The sequence below is a fragment of the Notolepis coatsorum genome, assembly GCF_963971535.1.
Source record: "Notolepis coatsorum genome assembly, chromosome: 14".
Taxonomy (NCBI): Eukaryota; Metazoa; Chordata; class Actinopteri; order Aulopiformes; family Paralepididae; genus Notolepis; species Notolepis coatsorum.
This window is the reverse complement of record NC_140178.1, coordinates 24,412,513-24,433,823: the sequence shown is the minus strand read 5'-3', so window position 1 is coordinate 24,433,823 and position 21,311 is coordinate 24,412,513.

The window sequence follows — 21,311 nt, the reverse complement described above, 5'->3', positions numbered from 1 at the left end:
AGAAAGAAAGAAAGAAGAAAGAAAGAAAGAAAGAAAGAAAGAAGAAAGAAAGAAAGAAAGAAAGAAAGAAAGAAAGAAAGAAAGAAAGAAAGAAAGAAAGAGAACTTGAGGGAAGGAAAGAGAGGAGGAGAGATAAACAGAAAACATGTGATGGGTATGTACGGTAGTGGTTAGTACTGCTGCCTCACAGCAAGAAGGTCCTGGGTTCAGAGGTTAGTACTGCTGCCTCACAGCAAGAAGGTCCTGGGTTCAGAGGTTAGTACTGCTGCCTCACAGCAAGAAGGTCCTGGGTTCAGAGGTTAGTACTGCTGCCTCACAGCAAGAAGGTCATTGATGTGAAGCTAACTGTTCTCTGTACCACTAGGGGCAGAGTGGCTAACCATGATTGAGTTTGAGTGAGTGAGTGAGTGAGTGAGTGAGTGAGTGAGTGAGTGAGTGAGTGAGTGAGTGAGTGAGTGAGTGAGTGAGTGAGTGAGTGAGTGAGTGAGTGAGTGAGTGAGTGAGTGAGTGAGTGAGTGAGTGAGTGAGTGAGTGGGTGGGTGAGTGAGTGAGTGAGTGAGTGAGTGAGTGAGTGAGTGAGTGAGTGAGTGAGTGAGTGAGTGAGTGAGTGAGTGAGTGAGTGAGTGAGTGAGTGAGTGAGTGAGTGAGTGAGTGAGTGAGTGATGAGTGAGTGAGTGAGTGAGTGAGTGAGTGAGTGAGTGAGTGAGTGAGTGAGTGAGTGAGTGAGTGAGGTGAGTGAGTGAGTGAGTGAGTGAGTGATTTTGCCAGCTATAAAGGTGCTTCACATCGAAAGATATCTGTCAACAGGAGAGGAATAAAAAGTAATTATTGATAAAGGTACATAAAAACCACCACGTTTCAGTCGAGGTGAAGTTGTCAGGATTAAACTACAAGAGACAACACTCAGATTCTAGATAACTCGCAATGGCAAACCCCTGCCTTTAACTGCATCCTTGCATTACAACTAGAGTTGTGCTGGACTGGGGCTGCCCACTGACAGTTAGGGTAACAGATGATACATTCTCCTTTAAGGAGGAGAGAGAGAGTGGACCTCGTCACTGAAGTCTTCAGTGACCTTTATATGGGTACACCCACACACTCTCTCTCTCTTTGTCTCTCTCTCTCTCTCTCTCTTTGTCTCTCTCTCTCTCTCTCTCTCTCTCTCTCTTGCTCTCTCTCGCTCTCTCTCTCGCTCTCTGTCTATCTCTATCCTCATCCCTCTGTCTGTCTGTCTGTATGTCTGTCTGTCTGTCTGTCTGTCTGTCTGTCTGTCTGTCTGTCTGTCTGTCTGTCTGTCTGTCTGTCTGTCTGTCTGTCTGTCTGTCTGTCTGTCTGTCTGTCTGTCTGTCTGTATGTCTGTCTGTCTGTCTGTCTCTCAATTTAATGTAATTTAATTCAATAGACTTTACAATGTTGCCAAAGCAAAGTCAATAATAATGACATTACAGAAAGAGAAAAAGGTACAGTTCATAAAATCAAGAAATAGCAGAAAAAACAATGATTACCCGCTCTATGGTGTGTGTGTGTGTGTGTGTGTGTGTGTGTGTGTGTGTGTGTGTGTGTGTGTGTGTGTGTTTCTCTCTCTCTTTCTCTCTCTCTCTCCATATGCTACATCTCTTCTGTTCTCAGCATGTTTTCATCCTGAGGCATCTTCACGAAAAGCTGCGGAACATCTGTGTGTGTGTGTCTAATTAATTTGACTGGATTACTATAACACACACCTTCTCTCTCTCTCTCTCTCTCTCTCTCTCTCTTCTCTCTCTCTCTCTCTCTCTCTCTCTCTCTCTCTCTCTCTCTCTCTCTCTCTCTCTCTCTCTCTCTCTCTCTCTCTCTCTCTCTCTCTCTCTCTCTCACACACACACACTCACACCTACCAGTGGTGCACTGAAAAGTAGGTACTTTTTCAGTTCTAGAATTCCCCAACGCCCGGTACTTCAGCTATAAAACCTCCAGGCCTAGTTGTACTGGGTAACACAAGGGGCTGCTACGTCTACTGTGGGACTACTATGCCTACAGAGCCGACGCTGACGGTGAACCCACTGACATGACGAAGCTTGTACGCAAAAGGTGCTGTAAAACAGTGTTGTGCGGAAAGTTAACGCTTCAAAACTCACCAAGCAAATCTAACCCTAATCTAATTGTGGAATAGCCTTAGTGACGGGTTGAAGTTGTGTACTTCTCAGGGGAGATTTAAAAAGGTCTTAAAGGATCAAATAATCCAGGAGTACAGTTTTGAGTAAAACATAAAAAAATAAAAATATTATATCTTGCAGCATATTTTAAGCTTTTCTTTCTTATATTAAAGTATATTTAGTTTTTAAGAATTGTAAAGGATAGGCAAAAATAATGTGCTTCAGCCTATTCCTTTTTTTGGTCATTGAGTTTGGATTTTGTGTGTGAGCTTACTTTGAATATGTACATTTGTGATTTTTCTTTCTTTCTCTTTTTTCCTTTTGAAAGTCCACACAAGTGTGTTTTTGATTGATCTGTAAACAAAGACCGAAAATAAACTATTCATTCAACCCAACTAACTAACTAACTATTTATTTATTTTACCTTTATTTTACCAGATCACCTGTCTATTAGGTACTGAGTATCCAATCAGTATCGTTTCGGTATCGAGTATTGGGATACTAATGTTGGTATTGTGAGCACACACACCTACAAACCTACTCTCTCAGACACAAACACACACACACACCTACAAACCTATATCTCTCACACACACACACACACACACACACACCTACAAACCTACTCTCTCACACACACACACACAAACACACACACACACACACACCAGTACAATCTACTCATATCTACACGCACACAACATACATACACAAACACAACTTCAAACCTACACACACACACACACACCTACAAATCTACTCTCTCTCTCTCTCACACACCACACACATAGAGAGACACTCGCATTGTACATTTGCACAAATATACACACACTTTATCACTCTCCCTTTCACACACACACACACACACACACACACACACACACATACACAACACATACAAAATACAACATATACACACACACTGAACTCATTCATGCTCGATCACTTTATCTCTCATGCACACATATACACACATATAACACACATACACACACACACACACACACACATATGTACACACACATATATGTCCGTACACACATGCACACACATACACACAGATTTACAAACACACACGCATACACAGACATGTACACATGCTGTGAGCTCTGTGGCAGCCAACACAGTGGGATATGAAATAGTGGCTGATGGAACCATCCATCTACCATGTTTACAGCCCCTCTCTCTCTCTCTCTCTCTCTCTCTCTCTCTCTCTCTCTCTCTCTCTCTCTCTCTCTCTCTCTCTCTCTCTCTCTCTCTCTCTCTCTCTCTCTCTCTCCCATCCACTCTCCATTTCTCTCCTTCCCTCCATCCCTCCTCCTCCCCTCCCTCTCTCCTTCCCTCCCTCCCTCTCACCCCTGCTCTCCCCCCTCCCCCTCATCCTCACTTCCTCCATCCATCTCTCACACAATTCCCCTTCTCTCCCCTCCGTTCTACTCCCTCCTTCACACCTCCTTCCCTCCTCTTCTCTCCCCTCCTCTCCTCTCCCCCCCCTCATCTCCTCTCCCCCCTCTCTCCTCTCCTCTCCTCTCCTCTCCCTCCTCTCCTCTCCTCTCCTCTCCTCTCCTCTCCTCTCCTCTCCTCTCCTCTCCTCTCCTCTCCTCTCCTCTCCTCTCCTCTCATCTCCCCTCCCCTCCCCTCCCCTCCCTCCTCTCCTCTCCTCTCCTCTCCTCTCCTCTCCTCTCCTCTCCTCTCCTCTCCTCTCCTCTCCTCTCCCCTCCCCTCCTCTCCTCTTCTCTCCCCTCACACTGTAAAAGATACACCTCTGAACAGCTCAGTCTTGTATTGAGTGCCTTTCCTCAAAATTCTATCTCAGAATTCTACCAACATTCTAAATGGACCCAAGTGTATTTTCTGTTGCAGTGTTTGCTGATCTCAATAGACAACAGGAAATACATGTGGGTTGTTCCCTACACAGCAACACAATTACATTACATCACATTCGATTAGATTAAAATGTATTGTCATCATACAGCACAAGTACAGTACAATGAATATATGACATCTAACCAGAGTGCAAATGTACAGTGCATTAACAATATAGGCGCACGGTGGTGTAGTGGTTAACACTGTCGCCTCACAGCAAGAAGGTCCAGGGTTCGATTCCCGCTTGGGGACCAGGTTTCCATGATGCCAGGTACCCAGGTGGGGTATCTCCCAGGCCTTTCTGTGTGGAGTTTGCATGTTCGCCCCGTGCTCGCAAGGGTTCCCCCCCCCCCGATGAGATAAACCCAATGGAAAAACATGCACAACAACAGATCGCTAACGCTGTGGCGTCCTTGACGAAGATGGGCAGGAGCACTTGGATTGGTCCCCTGGCGCGGCCCTCGCCGACGCCTGTCTGCTCCCGGCTGCCCTTGGGGGGAAGGACGACGGGATGGGTTAATCGCAGAGACTAATCGCATCGGCGATCCTACAAGAGACAATGCATGCGTGTGTCTTCCGGTGTGTGTGTGCTAACCGTGTGTGCTAACCGCTAAAAACATTGAGGATAATTGCATGCCAATTAAAGACCTCTGAACAGGTCCTGCATTATTATATTATTATTATACAATGTACAAGTGATTCAGTGTGATGTATAACAAGCTACTGGTCATATATGCTAAACTGATATATGTACAGTATAATTATTATAACTATACAGTGAAGTGTAACAATGTATCTATAGAGCGTAACAGTGTATCTATAGAGTGTAACAGTGTATCTATAGAGCGTAACAGTGTATATATAGAGTGTAACAGTGTATCTATAGAGCGTAACAGTGTATCTATAGAGCGCAACAGTGTATATATAGAGTGTAACAGTGTATCTATAGAGCGTAACAGTGTATCTATAGAGCGTAACAGTGTATCTATAGAGTGTAACAGTGTATCTCAGGGGTAGAGCGGGTCGTCCAAAGGTGAGGGTTGGTGGTTCGAATCCCGCTCAAGCCCATGTCCATCCCACTGCCGTTGTGTCCTTGGGCAAGACACTTAACCTACTTGCCTCGTATGAATGTGTATGCATGTGAATGAATGTTGGTGGTGGTCGGAGGGGCCGTAGGCGATGATTATTCGCCACGCTTCCGTGAGTCTGCCTCAGGGCAGCTCTGGCTGCAATTGTAGCTTACCACCACCGGTACGACTGTGTATGAACGAATAATGGACTCTGTAAGCGCTCTGGGGTCTCTGGGGTGTCACGAAGAGCGCTATATAAATCCAATCCATTATTATTATTATTATTATCTATAGAGCGTAACAGTGTATCTATAGAGCGTAACAGTGTATCTATAGAGCGTAACAGTGTATCTATAGAGCGTAACAGTGTATCTATAGAGCGTAACAGTGTATCTATAGAGTGTAACAGTGTATCTATAGAGCGTAACAGCGCATCTATAGAGCGTAACACAGTGTATCTATAGAGCGTAACAGTGTATATATAGAGTGTAACAGCGCATCTATAGAGCGTAACAGTGTATCTATAGAGCGTAACAGTGTATCTATAGAGTGTAACAGTGTATCTATAGAGTGTAACAGTGTATCTATAGAGCGTAACAGCGCATCTATAGAGCGTAACAGTGTATCTATAGAGCGTAACAGTGTATCTATAGAGTGTAACAGTGTATCTATAGAGTGTAACAGTGTATCTATAGAGCGTAACAGTGTATCTATAGAGCGTAACAGTGTATATATAGAGCGTAACAGTGTATATATAGAGCGTAACAGTGTATATATAGAGCGTAACAGTGTATCTATAGAGCGTAACAGTGTATCTATAGAGTGTAACAGTGTATATATAGAGCGTAACAGTGTATCTATAGAGCGTAACAGTGTATCTATAGAGCGTAACAGTGTATATATAGAGCGTAACAGTGTATCTATAGAGCGTAACAGTGTATCTATAGAGCGTAACAGTGTATCTATAGAGTGTAACAGTGTATCTATAGAGCATAACAGTGTATCTATAGAGCGTAACAGTGTATCTATAGAGTGTAACAGTGTATATATAGAGTATAACAGTGTATATATAGAGCGTAACAGTGTATCTATAGAGCGTAACAGTGTGATCAGACTTGCATGGTGTGGAGAACTAAGTTAGTTGTGTCTGCTGCAACACACGGAGACCAGGGTTTTCCCCAGGATTTAAAAACAAAATGGTGGTGAGTCGCAACTAGGGGTGGTCCAGAGGGGGCCTTTCTAAGCTGGCCTCAAGTTTTCACTGCCAAAAAAACTTTTTATTTTTGGGAAACTACATGGTGGTGCTGGCGCGTTGTTATAGAGGCGCTGCGCCCCTATACCATTGTTTAGGGAAAGCCCTGGAGACTATGGGGTGTGGAGGGGGTGGATGTTATTGTTTATTTGATGTACATAAAATTTAAAAAAAATTTAAAGAAAACGGAAGGTTACTGAAGCTACTTTGTGTAAGGATAAGGATAACTTTTATTGATCCCTCACAGGGAAATTCAAGTGACATACACATACAGCTCATCATCTCATTAAACAATCATCATATCACAATCATTACATTTTTACAGTAACAAAACAACGGCACAACATAAATTCAAACAGGCATGTACATTTGTTGACACATGTATGTCTGAGACACCGTATGCGATTGTCGGCTGCAGCAACACCGGGGTGTCATTGCGCCAGGCGGGAGGGAGGAAGGAGAGATTGTCCAGAACCACCGTTGCAGCACCGGAAAGGGCCGGGATTATGACTCTGACTACAATGCTGTCAGCTGGGGGATAGGACTTGGTGATGAGACAGTCTTCTTTGGCTCCCCCCCTCCAGCACGCGTACTAATCGGCTGCCGTCACCAACACGTGGGATAGGCGCCGGGCGTACACGCGGGGGGATTGGGTATGGGATTGGGGGTGGGGGGGGGCCGCATGAATGAATGAATGAATGAATGAATGAATGAATGAATGAATGTGAATGAATGAATGAATGAATGAATGAATGAATGAATGAATGAATGAATGAATGAAAACTTTATTTAACAGATTGCAGAATGGGTACAATACAGTACGGCTCAATACATACAATTGTTAAGGGATGCAGACCTGAGAAAGACGTTTGTCTTGTTTCCATCAGGGTCCCCCATTGGCTTTAAGTTTAAGTTTATTTGGATCCCCATTAGCTGTTACAAATTACTAGTAAAATAATAAAATGTTATATATCAAGCATTGTGCCTGCCTGTACCCAAAAGTAACCTCTTTACTTGTTTTTTAAAGGTTTCTTTCCTTGTTGCTTGAGTAATTATATATGGTAAGTGTAACCTATTCCACTGTGAGATGACCCTATACATAGCAGTTATTTTCATTGCATTTGATCTCGGTAGAGGAATTGAAACATGACCTCTGGTAACTTGTCTTGTCCTGTGCTCATGTCTCTGTCTTGTGAAAAAGTTATTCTTGAGTACAGGCAGATTGGTTGTTTAGACACAGTTATATTCCTAATAGCCACAATAGCTTAGCACTGGTTTGTGGCTAACTATCCAGAGCTGGTATGAAGAAGAGCATGGATTGTGCTGAGACTCAATCAACCCAATGAACAACATCATTGGTAAGTAATAAACAAAAATCGGAACTATCCCTTTAAAGATAGAGTCTTTAAAGCCATCAAACAGTGCCCTCTACGGGGCAAAATAGTCCTGCTTGGTATTGCACTTTGTTTACATTGTTTAGTTTTGGTAAAATGTGTGGGTTGGAGTTTGCTTACTCTGCTTAACCAGAAGTGAATCTTTCTTGGCAGAGCCTGGGGTGTGGCCAGCAGTAGCACCCCCCCTCGCCCTATATCCACATCAGACCAAAACAAGGCAACCAAAGAATGTAAACAAAGTGCAATACCAAAAGGGGGCTCTTTTGCCTAGAGGTCGCTGTTTGACAACATTACAGATTTTCTATTTTCGTTTACCCTTCACAACACCTCTACCTCCTTGTCATCACCCTGTCCATTCACCCTCCTCTACCTCCCTCTTCATCACACTGTCCATTCACCCTCATCTACCTCCTCTTCATCACACTGTCCATTCACCCTCCTCTACCTCCCTCTTCATCACACTGTCCATTCACCCTCCTCTACCTCCCTCTTTGTGTGGTAGGGATTGATGTGTGGGGTGTTTGGGGGACTGGCTGTTCCGGGGGGGTTCACATGCCTTCGAGTGACATTAATAAGTCTGCAGGTTTACATTGCACTACTTTTATTGTATTTTATACACAGTAAATTTCGCAGAGTAGGTTTTTCTCAAACTGAGTACATTTTACTCAAACTGAGTACAATTTTACTCAGTTTGAGTCAAATTTACTGTGTACCTATTCTTATGTCTGCAATTTATGCATCGTTCTTTATTCTGTCAATTGTGTGCTGATGTTCATTTTATACTAATTGCTGTGGGGCACTCTGGACTGCGGTCCATGTGTGAAAAGTACTATGTAGATAGTTATTAATATTTATAATTTTTATATTGTAGAAATGTGTGCATTGAAATGTCTGTAAAGTCTCGACGACATTGAAAATGAGGGTGACCTCAATTGTCTTTTTGAGAATAAATAAAGGTTTGAATTCACCCTCCTCTACCTCCCTCCTCATCACTCTGTCCATTCACCCTCCTCTACCTCCCTCTTCATCACCCTGTCCATTCACCCATCTCTACCTCCCTCTTCATCACCTTGTCCATTCACCCTCCTCTACCTCCCTCTTCATCACCTTGTCCATTCACCCTCCTCTACCTCCCTCTTCTACCTTCCTCTCATCACCCTGTCCATTCACCCTCCTCTACCCCCCCCCCCCTTCGTCACCCCATCCATTCACCCTCCTCTAACTCCCTCCTTTACCTCCCTCTTCATCACCCTGTGTCCATTCACCCTCCTCTACCTCCTCTCCTCTTTCTGTCTCTTGCTTTCTCTCTCTCCCCCTCTCTCGTTTTCTCTCTCCGTCTCTCTCCGGTGCTACTCACAGATGACACCTTGTGGTGGGGATGTCTTCCTGCAATCATCTGACATCTCGTCTTTCTGTGCGGGGGGAAGTAAACCCACAACTTCCTAGTGTCTCCTAGTGTCCTCCAACTTCCAAGTTTGTTTTATTATTAGTATAGCAGAAGCAGTAGTAGTAGTAATAACTGTAGTAGCAACATCTGCATTGACAGTATTAGTAGTAGTAGTAGTAGTAGTAGTAGTAGTAGTAGTAGTAGTAGTAGTAGTAGTAGTAGTAGTAGTAGTAGTAGTAGTAGTAGTAGTAGTAGAGGTAGTAGTAATAATAATAATAATAATAATAATAATAATAATAATAATAATAATAATAATAATAATAATAATAATAATAATAATAATAATAATAATAATAATAATAATAATAATAATAATAATAATAATAATAATAATAATAATAATAATAATAATAATAATAATAATAATAAAATAATAATAATAATAATAATAATAATAATAATAATAATAATAATAATAATAATAATAATAATAATAATAATAATAATAATAATAATAATAATAATAATAATAATAATAATAGTAACAACAATGACAACAACAACAACAACAACAACAACCAAAGTAAAAGTAGTATATAATATCACACTTTAAATCACAAGTAGTATATAATATCACATATAAAATCACATTTATATATATATATTTTTTTAAATCAATATATCAATGATAGTGATACTGTATATTATACATATATTAATAGACTATAAACACCTTAACAAGGACATCCTCCGTGTGCTACACGGAACAGACTATAGCAGTGAGCTCTCCTGAACCCTGAGTTGAACCCTAGTTGACCTCCCAGTGACCCTCTGTGACCCCTAGAATACTGACCAGCCTCTAAGTCCAACACCCTCTCCATTTGATCCAGGGAGTAGAGTTAGAATAGAATAGTCTTTCCCATCTGTCCTCCATGTTGGAAGAGACAATGGTTGCTATGTGTTGATAAAGTATGAGTATGAGAGTATGAGAAATATATCAACAAATAAGCTTGTGATAATCTTGTAAACAAGTCACAGTGTAACAGTAATCATATTTTCCTCTGTTTATGTACTCTACCACTGCACGTGGACACACACACACACACACACACACACACACACACACACACACACTCAATACTAATGATTCTGTCCTTATTGAGATAGTGTGGCTGAAGTCAGTGGGTAAGTCCAAAGGTTAAAGGTCACTAGCCACACCCCTCCTATAGTACACACACACACACACACACACACACACACACACACACACACACACACACACACACACACACACAGACACACACACAGGGACCCACACACGGACACATACAGACACACACACAAATAATAGAGAGGAAAAGCCACTTAGTCTGACCTCTGACCTCCTGACTTCTCATTTTCTTTCTTTCTTTCTTTCTTTTAATTTCTTTCTTTCATTCTTTCTCTTTCTTTTTTTCTTTCTTTTTTTCTTTCTTTCTTTCTCTCTCTCACTTTCGTTCTTTTTCATTTTGACCTTTTCTTGTTTTATTAAATTATCTTACTTTCTCTTATTTTCTCTCTTTCTCTCTCTTTCTTTGTTCCAATGACCTTTGAACCCCCACCCACACACGCACATACACACACAGACAGACATCCTGTGACCTTTTGAACCTTTGACCAACAGATTCAACCATATATACACACACACACACACACACACACACACACACACACACACACACACACACACACACACACACACACAGACATCACTGTGCAATCATCAGACAATCACACATGTAGACACACACACATCCAAACCCTAAGGGTCAGCCGGTGGCCGTGGCGACCAGATTAGTGGTCAGTCTGGGGTCACCAAGTTACCATGGTAACACAGGGAGAGGTCGCCTGCAGTTCAGGAGGGTGTCGCGGTCAACAATATAGAACCGGAATAGATAGACAGATAGACGTTTATTGTGTTTTTTGTTAGTTTTCTTTTGCTTTTTCATCAATATTTATTCTTGTGTCACTTGTGACACTCATTCACACATAGAACCACACACACACTTGTATCACACATAAACACACAATATCTTCCTGTCACATGCGAACACACGTCCCTTGTGTGCCCCCCCCCCCACCCCCACCCCCCCGACCCCCCCCCACACAGGCGTTGGTCTTTCCCATTTGTTATTGAGACCCTTTCATTCTGGACCTAATCATTACTAATGATGTGGGGGAGGTTGGGAAGGGGGATAAATTATTACAAACATTGTGCCTAACACTTTAAATGAGTCAGTCAGCCAGCCTGTTTCAGGTCATTATGCCCTGGGTTCTTCACAGTAACAGGAATTTTCCTGAATCATATTGGCACAAAAAAAAATCATCCATGCGAACCCTTAAAAATCACGGCACCACTGTAACCCTCCAGGAATCGGACCCCGGTCTTGCGCATACATCATGCTACACATGATGCTTATATTTTATTATTTGGTATATTTCTCATTTAGTATTCAGTATACACATTACATCAACCACACACTACGCAGAGCTGTCTCTACACCTACAGTATACATCGCAGCCTCCAAAACACCTCTGCCCAAATCCGGATGTCCACGATCAAATTAGTTTGAGAGAAAATGCAGCTACAACGTTGAACACAGAGTACCACTAATATGTACAATAATATGAGTCTGAGTAGCACCTTACAAATGTACTTCCTCTTTGGGGGCGATGTTTGACAGTAGAACACAAGTGGAACGACGTCCCACTCTCTGCGTAGGAGAACAGCTGATGGACAGGGACTAGTCAGTGTTTTGTTTGTATGCCTCACCACTGACCTGATAAAGGAGGAGAGTTATCTTCCATGTCTGTGGGTTTGGGGAACGCAGTAACTAGTTTTGACCAAAAGAGGGCAACACCATCCTGGAGAGCAGAACGGGGCAGAACGACCTGGCCTCCATATCTCTCTCTCCCTCCATCCATCCCTCCCTCTCTCCCTCTCCCTCTCCCTCTCCCTCTCCCTCTCCCTCTCCCTCTCCCTCTCTCTCTCTCTCTCTCTCTCCCTCTCTCCCTCTCTCTCTCTCTCTCTCTCTCTCTCTCTCTCTCTCTCTCTCTCTCTCTCTCTCTCTCTCTCTCTCTCTCTCTCGACTCCTCAGGCAGATTGACCTGGCCTTCAACTGTGACCTTTGACCCCAGCCCTGGGTCACCCTGTGGTCACACACACACACACACACACACACACACACACACACACACAGGTTAAATTCAGGGCCAAGATTATCCACAGGCTTTTAAAATTTGATGCAGAAATTTGAATATATTACAATAAACCCCTTGCGTGCTCACGCTTGCGCAAACACACACACACACACACACACACACACACACACACACACACACACACACACTTTCTGTCTTGGTTAGTTTATTTCTAGCATTGAGAGAAACGTGAAACGACGTACACAAATTAGACGTAAAAATGTAGGACGTAAAGATGTAGGACGTAAAGATGTAAAAACTACTGTTCCTACTGGACGAAAACATCCTTCTAAATGGCTAAACGTTGACACCAACAGCAATTTATTGATGTATGTACAGTATGAATGGGGTTTTAAGGATTGTAAGGTAAATAAACGACGTGTATGGCTTAGATTCTAGTAACAGAGAGAGAGATATAGAAAGAGAGAGCGAAATAAATAGAGTGAGAGAGAGAGAGACACACACAGAGACAGACAGGGTAAATCGCCATAATTAGAGTTGTGATGTATTTGCATGACAGTTGCAATATGCAGCAGTATATGAAAACTTTAGCAGACAGATTGCCTTGCTGGGTCACTGTGAGTTCAGACTGAGATGAATTTAGGGTGAGATACAGGTCAGTTCAGACAGTTCTGAGAGCTGCACTGTCTTCAACTGAATAGTTCATATCCCAGTTAAGGTCTTATTCAGGATCAGCTGATCTTCATAACCCAATCACACATATATCAATTTGATTATTAACACACCAACATAAGGTGCGCTCCCTCCCTGCCTGCCTTTAAATCCAGGTTAAAAACCTACCTGTTTACCCAGCAGGCCTTTTAGCTTTTGCTTTTAAACTGGGCATTTTTAAGCCTGGATAATCTGATTCACACCTACTCATGTTGTGTATCCTTTTTTTTAATATCTTTCTTGTTGTTATATTTCTCGTATTTTTTCATGTTTTTAACTGTGTTTTATTATAGTGCCATTTATATGTATAGCACTTTGGTGCAACTACAGTTGTTTTAAATGTGCTTTAGAAAACGTACTTACATAATGACTGATGAGGCAAAATTAGGCTCAGGCAGCTGTCAGCTGCTACGCATGATTCTTTTTTATACCCAACTGAGCTTTATTCTATAAGACCCAACTGAGCTTTATTCTATAAGACCCAACTGAGCTTTATTCTATAAGACCCAACTGAGCTTTATTCTATAAGACCCAACTGAGCTTTATTCTATAAGACCCAACTGAGCTTTATTCTATAAGACCCAACTGAGCTTTATTCTATAAGACCCAACTGAGCTTTATTCACTTGATCACTTATCACAATTTAAGATACGATTAGGTACAGTTGGAACGGAGTTGGGAGAGGAATCTGGTTCTCCATCGTAAATTTCGCCACAGCGTGTTGGGGCAGGTCTGGACCCAGTACCAGAGACAGAGACAGAGACAGAGACAGAGAGACAGAGACAGAGACAGAGACAGAGACAGAGAGACAGAGACAGAGACAGAGACAGAGACAGAGACAGTACCAGAGACAGAGACAGAGACAGACAGAGACAGAAACAGAGACAGAGACAGAGACAGAGACAGAAACAGAGACATAGACAGAAACAGAGACAGAGACAGAGACAGAAACAGAGACAGAGACAGAGACAGAGACAGAGGCAGAGACAGACAGAGACAGTACCAGAGACAGAGACAGAGACAGAGATAGAGACAGAGCAGAGACAGAGACAGACAGAGACAGAGACAGAGACAGAGACAGAGGCAGAGACAGACAGATACAGTACCAGAGACAGAGACAGAGACAGAGATAGAGACAGAGACAGAGCAGAGACAGAGACAGACAGAGACAGAGACAGAGACAGAGAGAGAGAGAGAGAGAGAGACAGAGACAGAGACAGAAACAGAGACAGAGACAGAGACAGAGACAGACAGAGACAGTACCAGAGACAGAGACAGACAGAGACAGAGACAGAGGCAGAGACAGAGACAGAGACAGAGACAGAGCAGAGACAGAGCAGAGACAGACAGAGACAGAGACAGAGACAGACAGAGACGGAGACGGAGCAGAGACAAAGACAGACAGAGACAGAGACAGAGACAGAGACAGACAGAGCCAGTGCCTGCAAAGAGAGGAGAGAGAGAGAGAGAGAGAGACGGCCAGGCGATGGGAGACGGACATGGCAACAGGGGGGCGATGGGAGACGGCCAGGCGATGGGAGACGGCCAGGCGATGGGAGACGGACATGGCAACAGGGGGGCGATGGGAGACGGCAGCAGCTGCCAGGCGACCTATAAGGTTCTCTCTCTCCGTCCTGCAACATCCGCCACCTCGCACTCCGGTGCGTCAGCAGCGTTGTCGTCAGGCCACATGACGATCTGCTCTGGTTCCATTAGTGACGCACAGGTTATGTAGGAGGAGGACGGCACAGTCAGCGGGGGACCACAGCGAGGGCGAAGGATGGCTTGACCTCCAGGGGCCTTGGGGGGGGAGACGGAACGCCTCCTTGTCTTCGTGATGTCGAAGGATCTCTCTCAATGATGTTACGTCTGAGGCTGAGGTTAGACTAGTGTATTCCTGGCGTTTTTTTATACGTTTTTGACGACGTATCATGTCCTATCTACACAGAAACGCGTTTTTTGGCGTTTTTTTGTGGATACGGCTGAAACGCAAAATTGTGTTTGCGTTTGGAGATACGCAAAAAAAACGCCAGGAATACAGCGTGTAGTCAGCACGGAGCAGTTGTTGCGAAAACGCCCATGCGCAGTAGATACCATCTGCGTGCCCTTCCGGTGACAGCAGAGCTCCGTGTCCCAAATAGCTTCAGCTACCATGTGTTGTCAAGTTATTGTTATAAGGACCCCAGTCCAAGCTACAACAGTCTGCATTCCCTTAACAATTGTTTGTATTGAGCCGTATTGTATTGTACCCATATGCAATATGTTAAATAAAGTTTACATCCATTCATTCTGCTAGCATTACCGATGGCATGAGCAGCTGGCTTCAGACCCTGTTAGCTCAGAGTTCCTCTTTCAACTTAAGAAGCATTAAACAAAATGGCCCAGTCATCTATTCACCTTTGTTTAATACACACAGCGTTGTCTCTAATGTTATCTAACTACTGATAGCTCGCGATATCATCAGTTTTGATGCTGGCTAAGTAGCGTGAGCTACATGCTACAATGCTACCGATCGTTTTTTAGCCTAAACTATCCGCTCTTGGTGGTCACTTGTGTTGGTGTTAGTTTTGTTTCATCAACAAATGACAGGCAGAACACACAGTGAATGTATCCGTTTTGTTTATTGCACTTTTATTAGGCTTTGCTGAAAAAAGAATTGCTGCATTGAGCAAGATGGTGGCGCGGCATAGGCGCCTGCCTTATTGACATTCTGCTGGAGCTTCCAGGAAGTGTATTGGCACATTCGTTCTGATTGGTTGAAATTGCCTTCATGTTTGCCACCTACTGCCACCTACTGCTTTGGCAGTGTACTACATCAGTGTGCTTGGCTGACAAAAACGAAAAAAAAACGAAAGTGTGACTCGAGGCGCATGACGTCGCGGCGATACGCGGCGATGCGTATAAGAAAACAATACGAAGATGATACGAAAGGTGTAACCTCAGCCTGAGTCTCCTGGCCACCTGAGACCCGCTCCTGGGGGGCTCCTGGGGGGGGGGGGGGGGGGGGGGGGGTCGTGGAAACGAAGCAGCTATTCTCTGTCCTCGCTCTGCGGCGGTGGAAGGGACCTTCCCAACACAATCAGCGCAAACCCGCCCAATCTTCCCTGTCGACTAAAAACACACTTTTTCAAACAATATCTGAATAAAAATTATTAAATAAATGAAATACTGTCTTTTACTACTATGTACTATGCTACTATGTCTATACTACTATCTACAATGCTACAGTACTACTGTATGTCTCTACTACTATCTACTATGTACTATGCCACTATAACTATACTACTACCTACTACTGTATGCTACTATACCTATACTACTATCTACTATGCTACTATGTCTATAAGATATTCCTTTATTCATTCATTCATTCAAAACCTTTATTTATTCTCGAAAAGACAATTGAGGTCACCCTCATTTTCAATGTCGACTTTACAGACTTTATAAATATTAATAACTTATCTATATAGCACTTTTCACGACAGCAATTCGTATAAAATTAACATGGGCATAAAATCAGCCTGCCTTTGCCCTTGGGGAATCTATACTACTATCTCCTATGCTAATATGTCTACACTGTACTATGCACTCAGTAGCACTCAAACTCAGCACTGCTAGACGAACAACACCACTTACTCTTAGCTGCCTGAGGTTTACCCCTCCTGCTGACTTGTTGTGCACAATTTGTAAGTCGCTTTGGATAAAAGCGTCAGCTGAATGACTACTGTAAATGTGAATGTGAAAATCAAAGTCAAAGTCAAAGATTTTATTTGCCATGTATGGACGAATCCACATTGGAATACAGGTACAGAGCAAACACTGTGTGTCTACAACTAATCCAATACAGGAGCATAATAGAAACAGTACAGGAAAAATATGTAAAAACACAGACAGTATAAAAGGACAAATGCTAAAAGTTGATATCAACATCCCCTAAAAGTGCATATCATAGTTAAGTATAATGCATAGAGGCACAATTTACAGTAAAAGTGCATGATGCACAGACACACAAAAACAGCACTTCCACAAACCTGACTAATAACACACCAAAACAAAATAGGATAATATACAAATCTAGCCTTTGGAGTTATTCAGGCCGCGCACAGCACTGGGGAAGAAAAATGTAAATGATGTTGCGTGCAGTGGTTGAAGCGGGCTCTCACCAGATCTCTCACCAGATCTCTCACTGGCTCCCTGTACGGAGTCATCACCAAGGTGGGTCTTGAGACGCAGGGGTACCCACTACCCACCGTCTCCTAGGATGCAGTATCACTCAGGGGGATGGTGTCTCTCTCTGTGAAGATGGGATGTTCTTCAGAGGCATGAACTGTCCCTGGTCAGCCGACATAGATGTCAATAAATCTGCCTTTATGGTCACACATGACCTGCAGCTGAACTGAGTGGAACAGCTTCCTATTTAGGTAGCAGTTGGCATCCTGATGCGGGGGGGGGGGGGGGTGATCCTGACCTGGCACCCATCTAATGCCCCCCCCGCCCCCTAGCAATGGTGGACACCTGGGACCTGCAGCGCATTGTGCAAAACCTTGGCCAATCTCCTCCAGGTTCTCAGCAGGTGGCAGGTGGATAATTTGACCCCTGATCTTCTGTGCTACTCTGTGAATGATGATGAATGAAAAATATCAGACGTTGCACTGGCCAACCAGAACACAAACACAGGGACCTCTATTTCCAGACCCCAGCCATGTTGTATCGGTCCTGTGGCTCCTGAGTGAAGAGGTGGTTGAGTGAAGAGGTGGAAGAGTGAAGAGGTGGAAGAGTGAAGAGGTGGTTGAGTGAAGAGGTGGAAGAGTGAAGAGGTGGTTGAGTGAAGAGGTGGAAGAGTGAAGAGGTGGCTGAGTGAAGAGGTGGTTGAGTGAAGAGGTGGTTGAGTGAAGAGGTGGCTGAGTGAAGAGGTGGCTGAGTGAAGAGGTGGCTGAGTGAAGAGGTGGTTGAGTGAAGAGGTGGTTGAGTGAAGAGGTGGCTGAGTGAAGAGGTGGTTGAGTGAAGAGGTGGTTGAGTGAAGAGGTGGCTGAGTGAAGAGGTGGCTGAGTGAAGAGGTGGCTGAGTGAAGAGGTGGAAGAGTGAAGAGGTGGCTGAGTGAAGAGGTGGTTGAGTGAAGAGGTGGCTGAGTGAAGAGGTGGTTGAGTGAAGAGGTGGCTGAGTGAAGAGGTGGTTGAGTGAAGAGGTGGTTGAGTGAAGAGGTGGAAGAGTGAAGAGGTGGCTGAGTGAAGAGGTGGTTGAGTGAAGAGGTGGAAGAGTGAAGAGGTGGCTGAGTGAAGAGGTGGTTGAGCGTCTCTCTTGAAAGTCGGTAGTCGAGTCGTAGATCACAGCTTTAAGTTCATAGGCGTACGTTCTAAAGCACTTTGGATAAAAGCACAATATAAGTGCAGTCCATCCATTTAATACTGCAATATTTCACTATCTCACTAGTAACATCCTTACATATACTCACTAATACGTACTGATTTTGAGACATCAGTACGGTATAATATTGCAGTATTGCCTTATTATCTGATATGTATTTGCTGTATATAAAACATGTGGCATTGTATATGTCAGTATTTTCACTATCTCATTATTAATAAGATACTGAGCTTTCATCAGGGCGGGCACAGGGGGATTGATTTGAGAGTAGTGTGTATGATTTAGCCTGCAATGCGTTTGGAAAAGGATATACATGATGCTTTTGACAAAACATTAATGATTAAACATAACTGATTAAGCCAGCGTTTCTTGTGCCAGGGCGTCCTTGAGGTAGTTAATGATTGGAATAAGCTGGACAAACTGCGTCGGAGTGTGTACAGGGCCACAACAGTGACAAGCAGAAGGGTTATGTCTCCCAGGGGGGACCCTGGGATAATTCCTTGGACACAGGGTGACCTTGGGGGTTAAAAGGTCGAGAACCACTGGAGCAAATAAATAACGGACTGATCTATTCTATATGTAATTGTTATTACATTTGTTCATTGAATTAAATGTTATTTCATTTCACGGATAGAGAGGTGTGTATAGAATGTGTCTTCCTCAGTTCTTTACAAAAGATGGTATATTTTTTTGTTCCATAGACTGAAATATCCAACTGAACTTTAAAAACATCCACTAGCTGACCATGTATACCTGTATACATATTTAATATGATGCTTTACACACTCCAACACTCCAGTGTGAGATTCTCCCCTCTGTTGCAGAATTTAAAACATTGATCTCTCCAACCATTGTCAATCCTGTTTAAATTGATTTGTTATCCTTACTTTTGTCTCACCTTGTTTTATTGTTGTGATTTTATTTGCTTATTTCTGTATGTACGCTCGACGTGACTGTAAATGAGGGAAACCTCAGTTGCCATTCAAGTTTAAATAAAGGTAAAAAAAAAAAATCTAACCCCGACTAACCTTAATGTCATGCACTTGTCCTAATAAACTAACCTACACTGTAACACGCAACACTTTGATGAACATTGTTACTCAGCTGATAGAGTTATACCCTTCTTGCTGTCTTGTCGCACAGAACTTGTAAGTCGCTTTGGATAAAAGCGTCAGCTAAATGACTAAATGTAAATGTAAATGTAAATGTTTGAAAAAAGAAAACTATTTTAATGCCTAATTATACAGCAGAGATGTTGCTATTGCTATTGTGTTTATGACCTCTTTGCCTGGAACACTATCAGTTGGCACTGGCAGTAGCTAACGTTCATGCTAATGTTAGGATACTTACCATCCTGTGGGCATTTCTTAGGAGCAGTAAATGATATGAACATTAATACAGCTCTCAAAGGAAGCATCATGTAGGCGAGTGGATATCATAGGTAGCGAAATTAGCATCAGCTGGCAGATTAGCTTTTAAGGCATAAATAACAGTCAAACATTGCTTACGTGATTCTAGAATGGAGGCACGAGCAAACGACAGAAATTCTTTTTTTGAAAATGGACTAACATTTGCAGGACTAAGATTAATTTGCAGCGCTTCTCTTGGCTCAATACTTACATGAATATTAACTTAACACAAGTGAGAAAGCTGTCACCATTTGTTTATGTGCCCAATGGACGCACATAGATGATGTACGATTAGTGTCTGAATTCACATCATTCTTCTGAGAGGGTTTACAACTAATTGGGGACCTCAATTGATTCTCCTATATAGGGAAATAAGAATTAGGGAATATTGATTCGTTCCGCTCACAGCCTCATCCGTCCACTTCCCCACGGGAAACACAGCGGGTGATGAAACTAATATTTTGTGAGGTTAAAAATCTATTCGAATCTATTCAGGAATCAGCGTGGTTATTTAATTTTTTTTTTTATATATTCAAATAAAAGCAATAATGATAATAATAAATAAATACATTTGCTATACAGTGAATAGTTTTTTTTCCCCTAGTGTTTTACATGTGTCATTAATATTGTGTATCACAAGGCTACACCTCCACTCTGGGATTTCTCATTATCAGAATATGAGCTTATTGAGGTTAATGGTATAATGTTTACATGCAGCGAATTAATGATGAGATACTCGTGGGTTCATATTGGAATATTACCTGAGTATTGAATATGATATGATATGAATGAGTTTATTTAATGACATTTTATTTATTTAGTCATTTATTTTAAGTATCATCAAGGATAACACAATAAAGCTGGAAAGCGTATTACCTTTGTGGGCAACAGTCATGGCTCACACAAGGTAGAGCAGGTTGTCTGGTATTCAGAAGGTTCCCAGTTCAATTCCCACTCCTCCCGGGCAGCATGCCGAAGTGTCCTTGAGCAAGACACTGAACCCCTAACTGCTCCTGATGAGCAGGTTGGCACCTTGTCGCCTCCGCCGTCGGTGAGTGAATGTGTGAGTGAATGTGTGAGTGAATGTGTGAGTGAATGGGTGAGTGAATGTGTGAGTGAATGTGTGAGTGAATGTGTGAGTGAATGTGTGAGTGAATGTGTGAGTGAATGTGTGAGTGAATGTGTGAGTGAATGGGTGAGTGAATGGGTGAGTGTGAGGAATAAGTTCTATAGCGCTTTGGATAAAAGCACAATATGAATGCAGTCCATCCATTTAATACTGCAATATTTAACTATCTCACTATTAACATCCTTACATAATACTCACTAATACGTACTGATATATCGAATGCCCTGTGGACAATATATATACGTCCAAAATGGTATTATTCTTGAGTGTTACCATATTATCTGATATGTATTTGCTGTATATAAAACATGTAGCATTGTATACGTCAGTATTTCACTATCTCATTATTAATAAGATGCTTATTATACTTATTATAAACATGTCCCTCCAAAATCG